Genomic DNA, 16,941 nt, shown 5'->3' on the forward strand with positions numbered 1-16,941 from the left:
CATTAGTAAAATATTTTTGAAAAAATATTTTGAGAAAATTGAATTATTTCCGACATGCCGAAAATTTTCTGTCAACTCACTATCATTCTTTTTATGCGAGGAGGTAATAACTGATATATTTAGAGCTTTCGGAAATACTCCAGCTTGAATACTAAGTTTATAATATGACTCGGGTGATGGCATATGTTCATTAACAGATTTAATTATCACGGTTACAAGTCCATCAAATGCTACGCTATTTGTATTTTTTAGATATTTTATAATTTTAAACACCTCTTGGGTAAACCCGGTGCCATGAACATGGAGGCGGATTGACAGCTAAACATTTAGCTACTAATTTAATAACTAGCATAAAATATTGCAAGTACAAGTAGTCCATTCTTTTTGCTTCTTGAAAATTTTGCTGCCATCGATTTTAATGTTCTAGAAATGCCCAGTCACTGAGGCATCCCAAAAACAGAAAACTTAGCATTATAGCAGGCTTATGGACACTAAAGTAGATTCACCATCCTAACAAAAATTTCGGCAATGATCGCCATTACTAAAAATAATAATCAATGCGAGTATAAAATTACATAGGGGTAAACAGAGCCAAAAGTCTTAAAAAGCCTGTAAGGCCACGTTTTTGTGATTAAAAAAGCGACAGGTTGCTAGAAAGTAGCACTAGCAAGAACCTGAATATGTCTGGTGTGTAGGTATAATATGTAATTGGTACTTACGAGTACAACAAAATACACGCATAGAGTGACCTTCGATTTTTAATAAAATTTTAGTATAGGTACCTATTTAGTAAAATATATTGTATTTTATTCTCATTGGTACAAAACCAACCAAAATGGCTCAGACTACGTTAAGTATATATTCGTGGTTGGTAGGTAGGTAGTTACCAGAACTAATTCGTTACCCGAATAATTGTTCAGGTAACGAAGTAGATTGAGTAAAACAATTGAATATTGATAGGAACTTTGAAAGAGAAACAAATATTTTTCTTATGCGCTTGCGCCTACGGCAACTAGCATGGTGACGGCAAAGGGTCAGCACGGTGGCACCAGCACGCAGAGAGTTCAGGGCTTCAGCCGGCGGGCGTGCGGCGCGCGGGCGTGGGGCGTGCGGCCCGCCCTCGCGCCAGTCCCGCGCCAGCGCCACCATCACACCCATCCTCAGTCCGCAGCGTGCCTCCTCCGCGCACACACGCGCCCGCGTGCCCGCGCCCGCGCCACGCGCCTCACGTCCCGGCCCGACCACGACCGGAGTGGCGGTTCGCATCTTACCGGGCAGCATTAGAGTCGTTTCGTTATTTTCTAATACTGTCAGGTAAAGATGTCGTCCGCGCTCCATATTCTTCAGGGAAATTCGGCCCGGCCGCGGAACCGGTCGAGCGACGTCGGTTTATATTTACGGAGCTGAGGACGAAGCCGGCGCTGCGTGCAGTTCAGGTAACGACCTGGAGACTCGGCGCCGGAGGATCTCCGCTGGAACAGTGGCAGTTTTTCCGACTTCTTGAAGAGATAGTTCGTTGAAGGCGGTTTCGGTGTCAGACGTTGCAACCGCGTTACGTCACGTGTGTCGGACCGGTCTTCGATCGCTTTCCAATAGTCTTATCTGGTCCCGCTGCGACGTGGAGTCCGCAGCCGCTCCCGCCGCCGCCTCCGCCGCCGCCGCCGCTCGCGTTATCGCGCTCGGTGACTGGTGACAATACCTAATCACTAGGCAAGTTTATTAATGTATTCTTTACAAACTTGTACTTCGATCACCTTTGGACCTATTGTTTCTTAATGAGGTAGAAAAAGTCATTGCGAAGTAAAAATTTCAATTTACGTTGCTGTTATACAAATTGTGAAATATTTGTATTGTTTCTGTTTGTATCCGCCTCTGTATGTTCTCTTTGGTCGCAAATATTTAAACATCAAATTGCGTCTAATGATCTTCGATCAGTATTCGCAATGTGTTCTGTTCATTGCATCTCATTAACATTCTGCTTACACTACGTAGTACACACATAAAAAAGGTTTGTATGACGCCCTGATAACGCTGTTTAGTGGCCATATACCTACTATCGTCGCTGAAATAATCCACCCGTCAGTCGAACCTAATGAATATGCCTCTATTGCCATTCAAAACGAAAACGAACAAAATATCCTTAAAAACATTATCAAGCAGATTGGTAATGAAGAGCGAAGGAATAAAAAAGGTAAACAGTGCCTAAAACCTGAAGATTGGCATGGGCCGCTTGGTGCCATTGAAGCGGGCGGTAACAACAACGCGGACGCGCCGGAGCCAGGCAGCACCGCTTCCGAAGCCGATGTTATCAACATAATCCGCGCACTGTTGCGTTTCCTCGTCCAAGCTCACGTAACCCACTTAACTAATTAAAATTCCTCGTGGTCGGCAATGAGCACGCGTTTTCAACTCATTAACTCGGCGCGAGGCGTCTGACCGCCTCGGACCAGGTTCGCAGCCGCCATCATGCTTCTCGCCACGCTGGGCCGTTTATACCTTTCAATTATTCTTCAAGCTACAATTGTTTTTTGATCTGCTTTTTCCTCTAGAATAATTTTACTAAAAAAAAGAGAGTCGCTTTTAAAGTGACTTTTAGTTCATCAAATGTCATGTCTTGTCGTTAATGTCCTCCACTTCAATAATGTCAGTAGGGGAAAAGTTTTATAAGTAGGAATACCATTTAATTGTCCAAAACAATGTTCAAATCTCAACTTGTAATGGTACTTCTCATCCCGCTAAACTAAAGTCTCCGTGGGATTAGCGAAAAACCTGTATTCTTTATTAGGTGGTACTAAACTCACGCTGGCGAAGCTTTGGGTAAAATCTAGTCCTTTATTTCTAAAGTCATAATAAGCTATGGGTAATAAAATTCTTAAAAATTATTCCATCATTTTATATAAGTTAGATTGAAAATTAGATATAGACATGGAAAATACTTTTGCTTTTTTGAGTGCTTTCTGACATCAACCTCTTATAATATTACTACATAGTATACTACATAGTTGCGTTGTCTGTCTGTATGTAACCATCTCGAAAAGTTGTGGACGAATATTGTCCGTGTTTGAAATGAAGGAAAGAGGGTTTCACGTAGAAAGTTTTTATTTGAAAACTCTACCCGTGCGAAGTTGGGGCGGGTCGCTTATTTGATAATTATAAAATCTTAAAACATTCCACCTGATACTCGCTGTTCTGAGCGCTGAGTCAAAAAGCACTCTTATCCCTGGATTGAGGCCACGACGTAACAGTTACTGTTCCTGGTTTCTTGAATACCAAACTAAGTTGAGAAAAGTCTAATCTAAATTCCTGTACATTAAGTCAGTTGTAAGGGTTGAATAATAATTATATATTTAAAGATTTTAATCATGTACAATGTTACACGTTTTCAATTCATTATTGTTTTCAAAAATACCAAAAACTACAATTATTTTACACATATGAGATTGATTTCGAACATAAGATTATAAAAATATATAAAAGCCAATAAAATGGTTTTTGAAAAACGCAGACATAAATAAATAACCAAAGATTGGTTAATTTGATTATCTTTTGGGCTTTTCAATGGTAATGAAATCCAAAGGAATAAGGAATATTCTTTACTCGACTATCCTATGTATCATTCCTTATCCTTGCCATATCAGCAAATTTTGATATATATTTTGTATCTTGGAGTTCCATCTCGATTTCATATAATATCTCGCACAAATGTGAGTCCAGGTAGATTATTGCAAAGCACCTGATGCTGATCTTCTCATAAAGAACAAAACTAAAACTGATAATTAAGATGTTATCCATTTTTCTTTCAATAATTTTGATTCAGAGATAATTCTGAACTAAATTGCTAGTATTTTTTTCACCAGTAGCTAACAAATAACAACAAAATCAAAAAAAGGACGAATTACTTGGGTGTAGTATAAAACTGACTACTACAGCCATAGAGTTGACAGAAAAACCCGTCCTTTTGGTAATATTCTAAATTGCACCTCTACAAACGATGAACGAAATAATTAAGCTTCTAGGTGTAGAGGGCAGAGTTTGTAGAATGGGGGTTTGCGATGGCTCTGTGGGTCCGCAGAGGGCGCCGGCGCGGCTGTGGCGGGCGCTGGAGTTGCTGGGCACGCAGCGCGCACCCGCCTGCTTCAAATTCACCAGGCCGTCGATTTATTCGAGATGCGGTGCATTATTCTTTAGGGTGGAAAGTTTTGGCTTTCCGAATATTAAGATGTGGGTCAAGGCGAGCCTTCACTGCAGCCTCCGCGATAGTTTCTGCCCATTTAGATGCAACCTCGATTCTGCGACTTTTAATTGGACGTTATTGCTTCCGCCAGCCGCTATTTTGATGATGTTTGATATTGCTTTCCAGTTCAGATGTTGGAATTTATAACATCGTTTCTCTGAAGATCAGAAATTTAATCGGCCACAATGTGTGGCAAGTGTTACGCACCATGTGTTACGTAAGTCATCATGATGATGAACCGAATGGCCGCTAGTTATGTATGACTTTCATCAATGTCGAAGCTGTGCGAGATATGATAAGTGGATAGTTGAAGAGTCACGTGGTATCGGCCGGGTGGCGGCTGGCGGCTGGAGTCAGAGGGCGCGCGGCGCTATCGCGTTGTTTTCGTGGCGCAGGAGACGAGTCGCGGGTTATCGCGGCCGCCGCGGCGCCGCACGCGGAGTCCGCATGTCGCACCCTGCTCATTACCGCCCGCTGCATCCGCCGTCGTATTGAGGACTTCGGCCAGCCTACATTCGCTCCGAGACTCGATAAGACGCCGGTGAAAGCCGCTGTAAATTAATCGCTCAGGTGGATTCCGCTTTCGAATTGAATTTTTATCGGTATCGGAGTGTCGCGTCGGGACCGGTTCTTAATTTCCTATAGGTAGGTGCGCGTTGTGCATCTATTTCGGGAGTCGTTGACCGCGGGTTTGGCACTGAGCGGCCGGTTTTATTCTGTTCGCGGCGATCGTTCCGGGGCGGGAGTGCCCGCGTATTTCAGGCGCTGACGTAACGCGGGAGTGCGTCGTCCCCAGGCGCCGGGAGGGACATGCCTAATCGGGCATAATGTTATTAATAAGCCGGGGGCGGGCCGCGACTCGCCCTCGCATAAAACAATGTTTATTGCCCATCGGGCGCATGCGATGTCGGCTCAAATATGATATCCCGCGTCGCCGCACGCAGCATTGTTGTCCGCACTATTTATACGCGCCGCTAAAACGAGCGCCGTCCGCGTGTCAACGCATGTATCACACGAACACACATTTGCAACACACGTCGTTTCATCTATCTTCACCCATTTCTTGATAGTAGGCGTATAAAAACGCATATACAAGTTCATTATTTATGAAGCCTCATAGGCGCGTTACCACAATAAAGTCATTGGACCAGATGAAGTAAATTATACACTGCTCCGTTTTCTTTAAAAAAGTGGTGACATTGCGTCATTTTAAGCAAAGAATTCAACCACAGTTTAATTCTGTTGCTTTCGGGTGCGAACAACGGCATTTAGGATGTATACGAGTCACTTAGACCTTGACTATGTTATAGCTTTAATCAACAGGTGACATGTGGTAAACTAATAAAAGTTAAGTTCTCATTGAGTGCAAACTTGATGCGAGTCGAGTGCGCGGGACCAGCGACGGGAGGCGCTGCCAGTTTGTTGACACTATTTCTATTGAATATGCCGGCCGATCTCTGACGTGACTGTCATCATTCGATTTAATGACGCGGTGTTATCTCAATTGGAAAACCAATATATAAGAATAAAATCGAGGCTCTAATTCCTAACGAATAAGTTTACATCATAAACGAGTTGGCCTGGAGTTTAAGATCAGGCTTGAAACCATGACTTTATATTCAAATGGTAGAAAGAAAGGTGAATTTCTTTGAAGAAAATGTCAAATAAGACACTTGTTGTAAGAACACTAATACATAGATTAAAACACTTTCTCCTATTGGTTGATACAATGCAAGTTAACCAAATACATTCTACTCTTCCTTTTGCGTTAGTGGTTAATAATAACGTTGAACTTTGATATGTTGGCGATAACTCGAAATGGCAATTAGCGCTGAGATGATGTGATTGCTCCCCGGACCCCGGATCTCCGATAGTGAAGTTATTTATTTTCGCTTTATTACAAATACCTATAGCAAGCAGAAAGCACGAGATAACATTTTGAAATACTTATATGCCTAGTTTGGTTGTTGTTGGGGAAGAAAGTTTTTCATGGGCTAACATGAATTCCAGAGAATTTAACTGCAAATTACAAAACATTACACCAAGTACGGCCGTACAGCAGGCATTGTTTATAGCTGGGGGCTCGTATCGTAAAAACATCTCCTATAGCCTTTTGCAGGCCTTTTCAATTAAGCACTGAAGTAACGTGGTAATCGATAAATTCTTAAGAAACTCAAGAAACTTACGCGCTAAAACGTAACCCTTTTTGACAGTCGGCTAAACTGTACACAAACACTATTAAACTATTCAGTTTCAGAGAATGCCCAATTTAGATAATTCAATTAATGATACTTAATAAGTTGGTAGCTCGTTTTTTTTCCGAGAAAAAAAAACGCGACGCCGTTATCACCAAAATCTAATGTATCATTAGGAGGAACTATTAACTTATTTACGAGTCTCATAAAGAACCTCCTGGAGTGAAATTGGAAAGTCAATAAGTAGGCATGTGTTGAGCTGGACTCGAAATTCAGCATTCGTTTACATATTATTATAGTTGGTTTGATGGCTGCGGACTTGTTTGGTAACCGGAGCTGCGCCCGCGCCGCCGACTGCCGTCGCAGGCTCTTGAACCATAGAGTATAATATTATGTAGAGTACGAGCTTTTAACGGTCTGCCATTATTACTTATGCAGATATGGAAATGGTTTTACTATAATACTAAAAGTTTGTTGTATCGGCGTTGAAAAATCCATAAATTTTGCAATTTGTTGGAAAAGTATGATGAATTAAAAAAAAATATATTATGATTGCTTTATAATTTTATGAAGGATCGCAAAAAGTGGCTCACTCTTGCGTCCTCTTCAAGTTTGAATTAATTAGCAGTCAATAAGTATTAAGTTTAATTGCATATTATTAATTTCACCAAAATAAAAAGTTTTTATAATATCAATAATATAATATCAATTAATAAAGAAGAAACTGACTGATATAACACACAACCCAAACCGCTGGGTCTAGAGATTTAAAATTGGGCATGTGGTTTGCTAATAAGATATATAAGTAAGAGAGAATTTCCCCAAATTCCTCTGTGGACGGAAATGACAGTTAATATTTTCAGTAAATGTGGGAGGAGCCGCGGTTGTTCTGTAGTTATGGTAAAGGTAATATAGCTTGGTCTCTGTGTCCGCCTCCGTGCGGCGCGCGCGCTTCAACATCCCCGCGACACTGCATGCATGAACCTGGTTATACTTTCTCGCATTAAACTGACATTATGTGCTGCAACTTAGGAAATTGGAGCGCGTCGTCTCTTTCCTATAGTTTTCAGGGACTCTTTTGTAGCGCCTAATAATTATTAATTGTAACGTTTTTCAATAAACTAAATAAGATAACCGTATAAATTAACTGGTACAAAAGATGATAAAAATATTTTATCTTATAAAAGTTAAGTTAATATTTTTTCTTTATACATCTACCTTGATTGTAAGTATGGTCGTTACGATCGACAACGACCATACTTACAATCGTTATCTTCTATACTTATAATAAATCTGTAGAGAGGTCAATTCTGTACATGGAATATATTTTCAAAATAACTATCAGGGGGTTATTAGTGATCGATACTGATGCCAAAAATGCAATCAGTAAAATTTTTGTCTGTCTGTCTGTCTGTCTGTATGTTCTTTATAGAAACAAAAACTACTTGACGGATTTTAACGAAACTTGGTACAGTTATTCTTCATACTCCTGAGCAGGTTATAGTATACTTTTCATTACGCTACAATCACTAGGAGCAGAGCAGTGAAAGGAAATGTTGGGAAAACGGGAGAAGTTACTTGATTTTTTAAACTTCCGTCGCGTGTGCAGCCTTGATGGTTAAAGATACAGCGAAACCATGTATAATGGAAATATTCTACATAAAATTATTAAAAAAATATCCCAAGACAGCATAAGTCTATCTTTTATGGTTGACTCACAATAACACGTGTAATTCCTAATAGCTTAGCAGTTCGGAGATTTCTGATTATATTTCTTTACTCTGATGTTTATAATACCAATAACACTCACACTCATTCGTAATTCTTAAAAGTTAATATAAGTACCTATTCAATAAAAAAAGAATCATCGAAATCGGTATAGAAATACCAAACTTATACATGAAATGAAATACGCTAGCAAGCCATCGCACGTAAATACTGAATCATGCTATAAGGATTATTTTTGCGTAACGGTTACCGCGCTCGACGCGGCTAGCGGCGGCAGGGTAGAAAAGGGGCGGGAGGCGAGCGCAAGCTTCATGACCAAGGCAGCCAGGGGGAGACTTCACGCAGTTCTCTCCTCCAGCCTCCCCCTGAGGACGAAGCTCGGGATCTACCAAACGTACGTCAGATCCCGCCTCACGTACGCGGCCCCGGCGTGGTACGCATTCTGCTCTGAGACCAACAGGAGAAGACTCAGAGCCCAAGAGAACCAAAGTCTCAGAGCAGTCGTCGGAGCCCCGCGCTACGTGAGAAACTCGACGATCCTCAGGGACCTGAAGTGGGAGAACCTAGATATTCGAGAGGGCGGACGCGTCATCACACAGCCACCTGCGCGGCATCTCGCCGCTCCACGCCCGCCCTCCGGGCCGTCGGGTGAAACTCTCCCCTCGCTGCCTTGCGGCAGACGTCGTCGACCAGTGACGACGCCGCTGCCGATGGGAACTCCCAGTGTATGAAGTCGTGAAGACCCAGGCCGTCACGGCCGCCCCATCGACCTGCCTACAGTTGTAGGCAGCGATGATGCCATTGAAGAGACCATTTATGAAGGAAGGCTTTGGGCTACACTAGCTGTGCCCGCGACTGCATCCGCGTGGAATAGTTATTTTGGGCATCATTGCAGCCCTCAAGGGTGAATAATTTTCGCCGTGTTCTTTTCACATTTTCCATTATTTCTTCGCTCCTTACAGTTGCAGCGTGATGTTATATAGCCTTATAAAACCTTCCTCGATAATTGGTCTATTCAACACAAAAAGATTATTTCAATTCGAACCAGCACTTCCTGAGGTTAGCGCGTTCAAACAAACAAACTCTTCAGCTTTATAATATTAGTACAGATTTTGACTACGGTTTTGTCTATCAGTACATAAGTATAGCTTTTTATATCGATTTAAAAAATGACAAAGTTCCATACAAACTTGCACCCCCTATTTCATCCCCTTGGAATAGAATTTCAGGATAAATAGTAGCCTAATATTCAAATCCAGGTTACTAACTATATCTGTGCCGAATTTCGTTCAGATCCGTTCGGTAGATTTTGCGTGATGCGCGTACAAACATACAGACAGACAGACGGACAGACAGATAGACAGACAGACAGACAAAAATTCTAAAAAAAATTGTTTTGGCTTCTATTGACCCTAAAAAGACCCCTTATATTTTTTTGTTCTTAAATATCTTCAATGCACAGACAAAATTCAGTTACAGTTTTATTATATGTTTGGATAACGTCTAGCTGCAACTATTAGGAGCGAAGAAATAATGGAAAATGTGAAAAAAATCGGGGAAGGAGCATCCTTGAGGGCTTCAATGATGCCCAAAATAACTATTCCACGCGGACGAAGTCGCAGGCACAGCTAGTCATGAATAAATAAATAAAACAATTTTAAATAAACGTAATCCAATTGAATTAATTTTCCACGTTGCTCGCTCCGTGCGAGTTCGTTGATGTCTCGTACATCCCTCCCCCGCGCCTCCCCCCACCCCGCGCCGCCGCCCCACCCTCGCGCAGCCGCACCTGCAAAAGACATCAACGACGACCACTCGCGAACAATTATTTCCCATAAAAAAAAAAATATCCTTATTAACACCTTATATTATCTATTTAAATGTTCTGAAACTTCACTAGGAATATTGTGGAATAAACATCTAAAGTTTTTATTGTTGCAAGAGTCTTTTGGAAAGAAATAACTTTCCAATGAAATTTCTAATAAAATAATATCGTTCCCATAAAGTCAATTCGAAATTTTTGTAAGCTGGCAAAAGTGACATAGATTAGGTAGCTAGGCGCGTTTATAGCAGGGCACCACCTACTGGGACGTTCACCTGAAGACTGTGAACAGAGGAAAAGCTAGTAGTTATGAGCACATACTTTTTACATTATTACATACATACAAACATAAAATCACGCCATTTTCAGGAGGAGTAGACAGAGATTACACACACATAATTCTCTTCGTTCAAGCTCGGCGGGTACTCTTGACCCGACCTTTTGCCTGGACGTCCTCAATTTGATCAGGGTACTTTCGTGTAGGCCTTCCCATTCCTACCTATGTTTTAATTGCTGGTAAAAATTTTAATCATTCATATTTTGTATCATAATTATTCAGTGCTCACAATATTCGTGTAACATAAAATAGTCGCGATTGGTGTCACTGGTTGTGCGTTGTTTAGGCAGCTGCGTCCGAAGGCTGCGCGTGAGTGGCGGGTGGCGACCCATCCTAGACGTGGTTATTGCGCACACCATCGTGAACAATTAATGTTTTTACAATTTCGATCAGCGATACTTTAAAATGTAACGAACTTTCACCCGCGGACGTGTCCGTGTGGAAAGTACTCTGTCCTTTTCTGTTTCTTTTCTTTTTTTCTTTCTCCACACTATATGTACCTACCTTTGCAAAATTTCATGGAGATCAATTCAGTAGTTTATTTGTGAAAAAGTAACTAAATATTCGTATTTATAATTTTAGTTGGAATGGAATGATAGCTTATTTTAGACCTATTTCTGAATATGAATTAGCCATTCAGCTAAACGTAGCCTTCTCTTTGTCTTATGAAGATTAGCTCCGTCTATCTCGTGAGGTGTGTGGTAAGTGTGCGACCTCGTTGGCATACTTGTTCCATATCACGGGTCGCATCTTTTGTAAATAATGTTGGGATCGATGCGGTATATTTGCGTTTAGTTTGTGCTGTCCATCTCATCAACCGTTCTGTCTATTGAGTCGGTCTCCTCTGTAAGAGATGAAATGTATGCCTGCACTCTTCCACTACATTATATATGTACAAATAAGTTGTAAATGACATAAAAAAATATGTCTACAAACACGAATAAGGAAGAAGTTACTGGTTATAAAGTTACGATTATAGATTCCTACGAGTAGAAGATGAAAAGTTTAATTGTTTGATAAATCCGTATCATTCCGTATTATAAGGAGAATAAATTTACTGTTTTTGTTTCAAATAAACTCAAAGCTATCGGAACAATTTTGATGATATCTGGTAAAGTTTTGTGTGTCATATATTGTATATAATAAATTACACACAAAACCTTCAGTAGTATTTTATAAGCAATTTTTTTCTGGAGATGGGTTGCGAAGCCCACGCAAGAGATAGTCATTCCTATAAAAACAGAAACTATTTTATAATACAAATCTTCGAACATTCGATTCATGTGGAGAGGATGAATGAAAGCAGGTTGACTAAGCAGATATACAAGGAGAGTGTGGAGGGAAAGGTCGGAGTGGGAAGACCTAGACGAACGTATCTTGATCAAATTAAGGACGTCCTGGTAAAGGGTCAGGTCAAAAGTACCCGAAACCGCCGAGCTTGTATGAAGAGAGTTATGAATGTGGACGAAGCGAAAGAAGTATGCAGAGATCGTGGCAAGTGGAAAGAGGTAGTCTCTGCCTACCCCTCCGGGAAAGAGGCGTGATTTTATGTATGTATGTATGTCTTCGAACACTGGCTGGTTTAGCTCGCTCTAGAAAAAAAACTGCATTGGTCAAAGTATGCGGACGTCAAGTATGCGGTTCCTAGCTTTGTTAATAACAACATTACTGCATTTTAACGACCCGCCGACCTCCTGCTGGCCTGCCATTATCGCTCTATTTGTTTGTTTGCTTTTGCGCCGCGATCCGACTACCGACGTAACCAGGTTAGATCATTAGTTCTCGTTGCCGTATCGGCTTCTTCGACATCCCGATACATAGTTCTTGTAGCGCATTCTCTAACGAGTCTCAGATGTAACTGATAGATTGTAGATCACTTTGTTAAAGCATTGTAGTCATGTCAGCCTACTAATGCTTAATATTTACTTGGAGACGAAGACGGTTTGAGTCGTGGATCTTTATTTTTTTTTACTTATATACTACGAGTATACTTTCGAAAAAGATTTTTCTTGACAGATAAAATAAATCAATTTACAAACGTTCACTGTTCAAATCGCGTTTTCTCAATAACTTTCCTCAAAACACGCAGGTGCGAATTCAGCGGAGAACGTAACTTTTTGAAAATCTATTCTATTTCGACGAAGTTAAGTTGTTGCGAAGTGCTTTCAGTTCCCCTTGACCCGCCCGTTTCAATTTATTGGATGTAGGACTAGGTAGTATTATTTGAGTCGGTTGTCCTGGGACGAAGGCTGTTGTGTTTATAATTAGTGTTTGTAACGGCTAGGCGAGCGGGTGGTGCCAGCGGGGCGCGGGACGTAAAGGTCAGGCGGCGTGCACCTGCGTGCGCGCATTGTTGCACAATTTATCACCAACGTGCGGGCTTGAGGCTGCCGCTGACCACTCTGACCAGTTCGATGTCTTGTCACATTTAGTTTTGTTTTAAAGTAGATATGGAACTTCATCATCGTCTTTGAATTGAATGATATCGGCTATTTTGTTGTAAATATTGTTTAGATATCTTTACGAGTATCGAAAAGCATATCAAAGACAGCTTTCTTTCGGGAAATTGAAAGGTCATAAAAACCACAAAATAAAAATACACAGTTGTAGTAGTGGTAACTTTTCAACGCTGACCTATGAAAACAGGATTATAAAATTTCAGCAAATAATCCGGTAACTCCCCAATTGAGTACAAGCCGGCTTCCCAAATCGTTGTAATTGGATTGTCAGCAACAGCAGGTCACTGCGACTGGCGCCCTCTACAGATCACATCAGCTGCTTGTCCCGGCCTCAACATACAGCTACAGCAGCCAGCGCATCGTGAATGGCCTACATTACTTATTAATGGGAACTCGTGACTTGGCTAGTCTGCTGCGCCCGCGCCTGTCCCGCTCTATCCCGCTGGCGAATCGGGTGCTATTGAAATTATTCATATGTCACTAGAACGATCTTTTCCTTTTAAAATTTCTGGTAAAACAAAATTTGTGTAGCACCTTTAAATTTTTAATACTAAGTTTGTGGCTACTGTTATTGTTACCGCTGAAGTAAAATCAGTAGCACCATGAATAAAATAGTGTATGCGAACGAGGCGAACGTAAATACTTTTTAAATATGTTCTCATGTTTGTTATTTTTAGTCTTTTTTGAGAATAAAAAATATCTTTAAACCTAAACCTACAAAATGCATCAAAACCAAAAACAGTATTATACATTTGGAAATGTTGGCAAAAGAACAGGAATATAGAAAATGAACTTTATTTGTTGTGAAATATAATTAAGGTCTAGCCTAGATAACGAAAATCAATATGGTCGATAAAAAGAAGGATCAAGGTTTGAATCAGGGCCGATCGATAAGTATTGAAATAAATTACTAATTTAACAAACAGTATTGCTAACTAATTTATGCTTATACTATTACATTAATGATTAACTTTGTTTTATAATTTTAATCCAACAGACCCAAGATCTTTTACAAAAATAGACTTAAATACTAGCCGGATGTTACACGCCGAAGATATTTTACATTACTTAAAACACAAGCATGAAGCGTTTGAAAAGACTACGTTTTGCTAAGGGCGGCGCCACTCGTGCGCCGGCCGCGGGCGTCAAGGCCGATCGTGCTTTAATCGCGAGTCGCGATTATCTCGCTAATCGCAGGATAGCTTATCGCAAGGCAAAGGATAAGCTACCATCTGTCAATCGGCCCTTTGTACAATTAGTGTCCAGTCTTTGCTAAGCTGACTAAGCAACTTTTACATACAATGAAAAAATTTTTCATGACATTCTATCTTTGGGTTTCCACGTCTAAGGCTCAGCTACGTCCACGGTGCTAAATCGGATAAATTAACTTGACACCCAGAAATAGTTGACGGAATCTTTTTGGCAGGGTCATCTCTTATGGGTGTAGTTCATAGAAGCGAAGCGAAGCTAGGTTAGTTTTCAGGCAAAAATATTTTTTTCTTGCTTCTCGCGGTATTGAAAGTACTTAACATGTAATGTTGTTTTTATAGAATCCTGACTTTAAAGCCAACAACTCAACTCTCTCTCATAATGATGAGAAAGAGGATGTTGTAAAAACTAACTGTTAGCCTTTCTTACTTATTATGAACCGATGTGTTTGATCTGTAAACGTACAGTAAAATAATGAATGACCATAATGGCCGACCAACAAGAAGCTAAGCCACGTGGCGCTTCACAACCCGACCTTGACTCATTACTTAGATTAGTTACACAAACTCGAGGTTTTAAATGGCTTTGTCGCTATTTCAGGACGATTTGTGGCCCAATTACCCTCATGTACGGGTTGATTCTTCTGGTCGGAGTGGTCGCGACGAGCGGCCAGCGGGCAGGTGCGGGAGCGGCCACGTGACGCGGTCGCCGACCCCCGCCCGCGATAAACTTTATAAGCTCGCTGCGCGCCACACATACACATGTGTTGCCGTGCTGCCGGCGGGTTCCGGCGATACCGTTACAATTCTTGCTCGACTGTCCGGGGGGAGAAGCGGGGGACGCCGATGTGGCATTCACTATGAAAAACTTATCTATTTTATTATAAAGAGGTTTTGTTACTTTAAGTTACCTTCGGGAATATTGAAACGCATGAAAATTCTTATCCTCCAGATTATCTGCGGGAGTATTATTGGCTACGCATGTCCCTCGGGCGGACCTGTAACGGGCCGCTAGTTTAATTTTAAGATGTGTACTTCTCCAGTCATTAGTTTTAATTGACAAGCGCTATCAGATAAGTGGTCATTATTTATCATGGCGCAACCACATATCGTTATTTGTAAGAATATTAATATGTATAATTAACACTTTATCATTTTCTGCTTAATAGTGTTATGATAAATGTAATATGGCGATGATATGAGCGTGTCCGCGCAGAAGATAAATAATAATTGTAGTTTGCTTTAAATATAAAAATGTAGCCAAAAGTAATAAGATTTTTCATGTATTTATTTTCACAGAAGTATTTAAAATCTAAAAACTTGTGGAGAAACAAATTACAATAAAACATCAGAATTCGAAAATATTCATGAAATTTTCATTTTTTGCTACATCCGTAGTACCTATTCGTTTATTTCAGGTGCTTGATTATATATTCCGTTGTCAGCTTTCGGAATTCGGGAATGTGATCAGTCAGAATCAGATGTTTCAATATGTACTTAATTAAAAATAGGTACTCAATTAAACTCTCCATAAAAATGTTTTGACTGTTGGCTCTGTCTACCCCCGCAAGGGATATGGACGTGATTATATGTATGTATGTATGTATAAAAATGTTTAAAAGAAACTTGTAAATTGTAATGTTTAGTGAATGACTGGGACATGATTAACGGCATATATATTTTGACTATTGATAAGCACCATTTTGGTACTGAGTGTTGATTCTTAGTAAGTTTATTTATATTGTCGGCTAATTTTGTTTCCTGTGCAACGAATAATAACGATGTGTTTTTAATAATAATAAATATTGATTATTAAACTGAAGTTTGTTTTGTTTCCATACATAGTCCTATTTGTCTTTTTGTTCTCTACAACTTATATGGATGAGATGACTAATTGCTTGATATTACTGCTCAAAAGAAAATGTTAAAACAATATTCCTTTAAGTACTGCCCTTGCCGACAATAAGGGTTAAAGAAGATAAAATAAAATGATTTCGGCGTATAAAGAAAAAGTTTTTTATTATTGACGTGATTACACGATAGTAACTCAGGCAGTTCAATCAATATTCAAAGCCAATACCTAATCCAAACATTAATATTTTAAGAGTTCATACAAGTTCATTTTAAGAGTAATGTGTGGGAATCGTAGCCTGTTTCAAAGCCTTTATATAATATATATTTAGAATGAAAGTCCAAAACATACTATAAAATGACTAAATCTAAATATGACAAATTTATATGATAATGAATAATTGAAAGATATATAATGTTACGCATTGTCAGCAAAGATGAGTCAGCACAACCGCCGGCCCCTGGCGACCCGGCCGCCAATGGATTAGTGCAAGCTGTATGTAATTCTTTCATAGTAATGGACACCTTGATTAACACGTACACGTACTTATTTATATGTTATGTTATATCATTAAGGAATATTTGAGAGGTAACTTGGTTCTCTTGTCCTATGAGTCCCATAAAATTAATTTACTGTTGGAACAGAGAACTGGGAAACTATCTATGTGGGAATGAGATAAATGGAATGAATGAACTTTGTCTTTATTTATGGATCTATCTTTGTCGCTGCCTGAATGGCTTTGCAACGTCACCCGGCTTTTTAATGACAAGCCTGGAGGCCCTCCGACCGACGCAGTGGATGCTGAAAGGGACCTAAATAGTCTTAATTTATATAACTTTATTTATGTCAGTATCGCTTGCAAAAATCTGACTGTGCCTGTGACTTGTGAAACTGTATTGACCCGTACTAATTTAAGAGAAAGGATTTGATTTTTTTTATAACGATTGAACTTGAAAACTACTGCGCCGACTGTGATCATATTTGACCCAGCAATAAACTGGCCTTTTTTTTCTTGCAGGCGAGTATTATATGTGGTTAAAAGCTAGTATATAAACAAATCATGCAATCACAAAATACAAAAATTAACATATTTGCCGGGTTATAAA

The 16,941-nt window shown here is 40.0% G+C and overlaps 1 long non-coding RNA gene across 1 annotated transcript; it reads left to right on the forward strand.

Annotated features, from left to right (window-relative positions):
* Positions 1-1,176: 1,176 nt before the first annotated feature.
* On the forward strand, positions 1,177-15,801 carry LOC106140409 (uncharacterized). Its single transcript, XR_009657591.1, has 2 exons — positions 1,177-1,436; positions 14,585-15,801. It is a non-coding gene; the product is annotated as an uncharacterized LOC106140409 (long non-coding RNA).
* Positions 15,802-16,941: the final 1,140 nt, after the last annotated feature.

Source organism: Amyelois transitella, chromosome 5 (assembly GCF_032362555.1).
Source record: "Amyelois transitella isolate CPQ chromosome 5, ilAmyTran1.1, whole genome shotgun sequence".
In the NCBI taxonomy this organism is placed as follows: Eukaryota; Metazoa; Arthropoda; class Insecta; order Lepidoptera; family Pyralidae; genus Amyelois; species Amyelois transitella.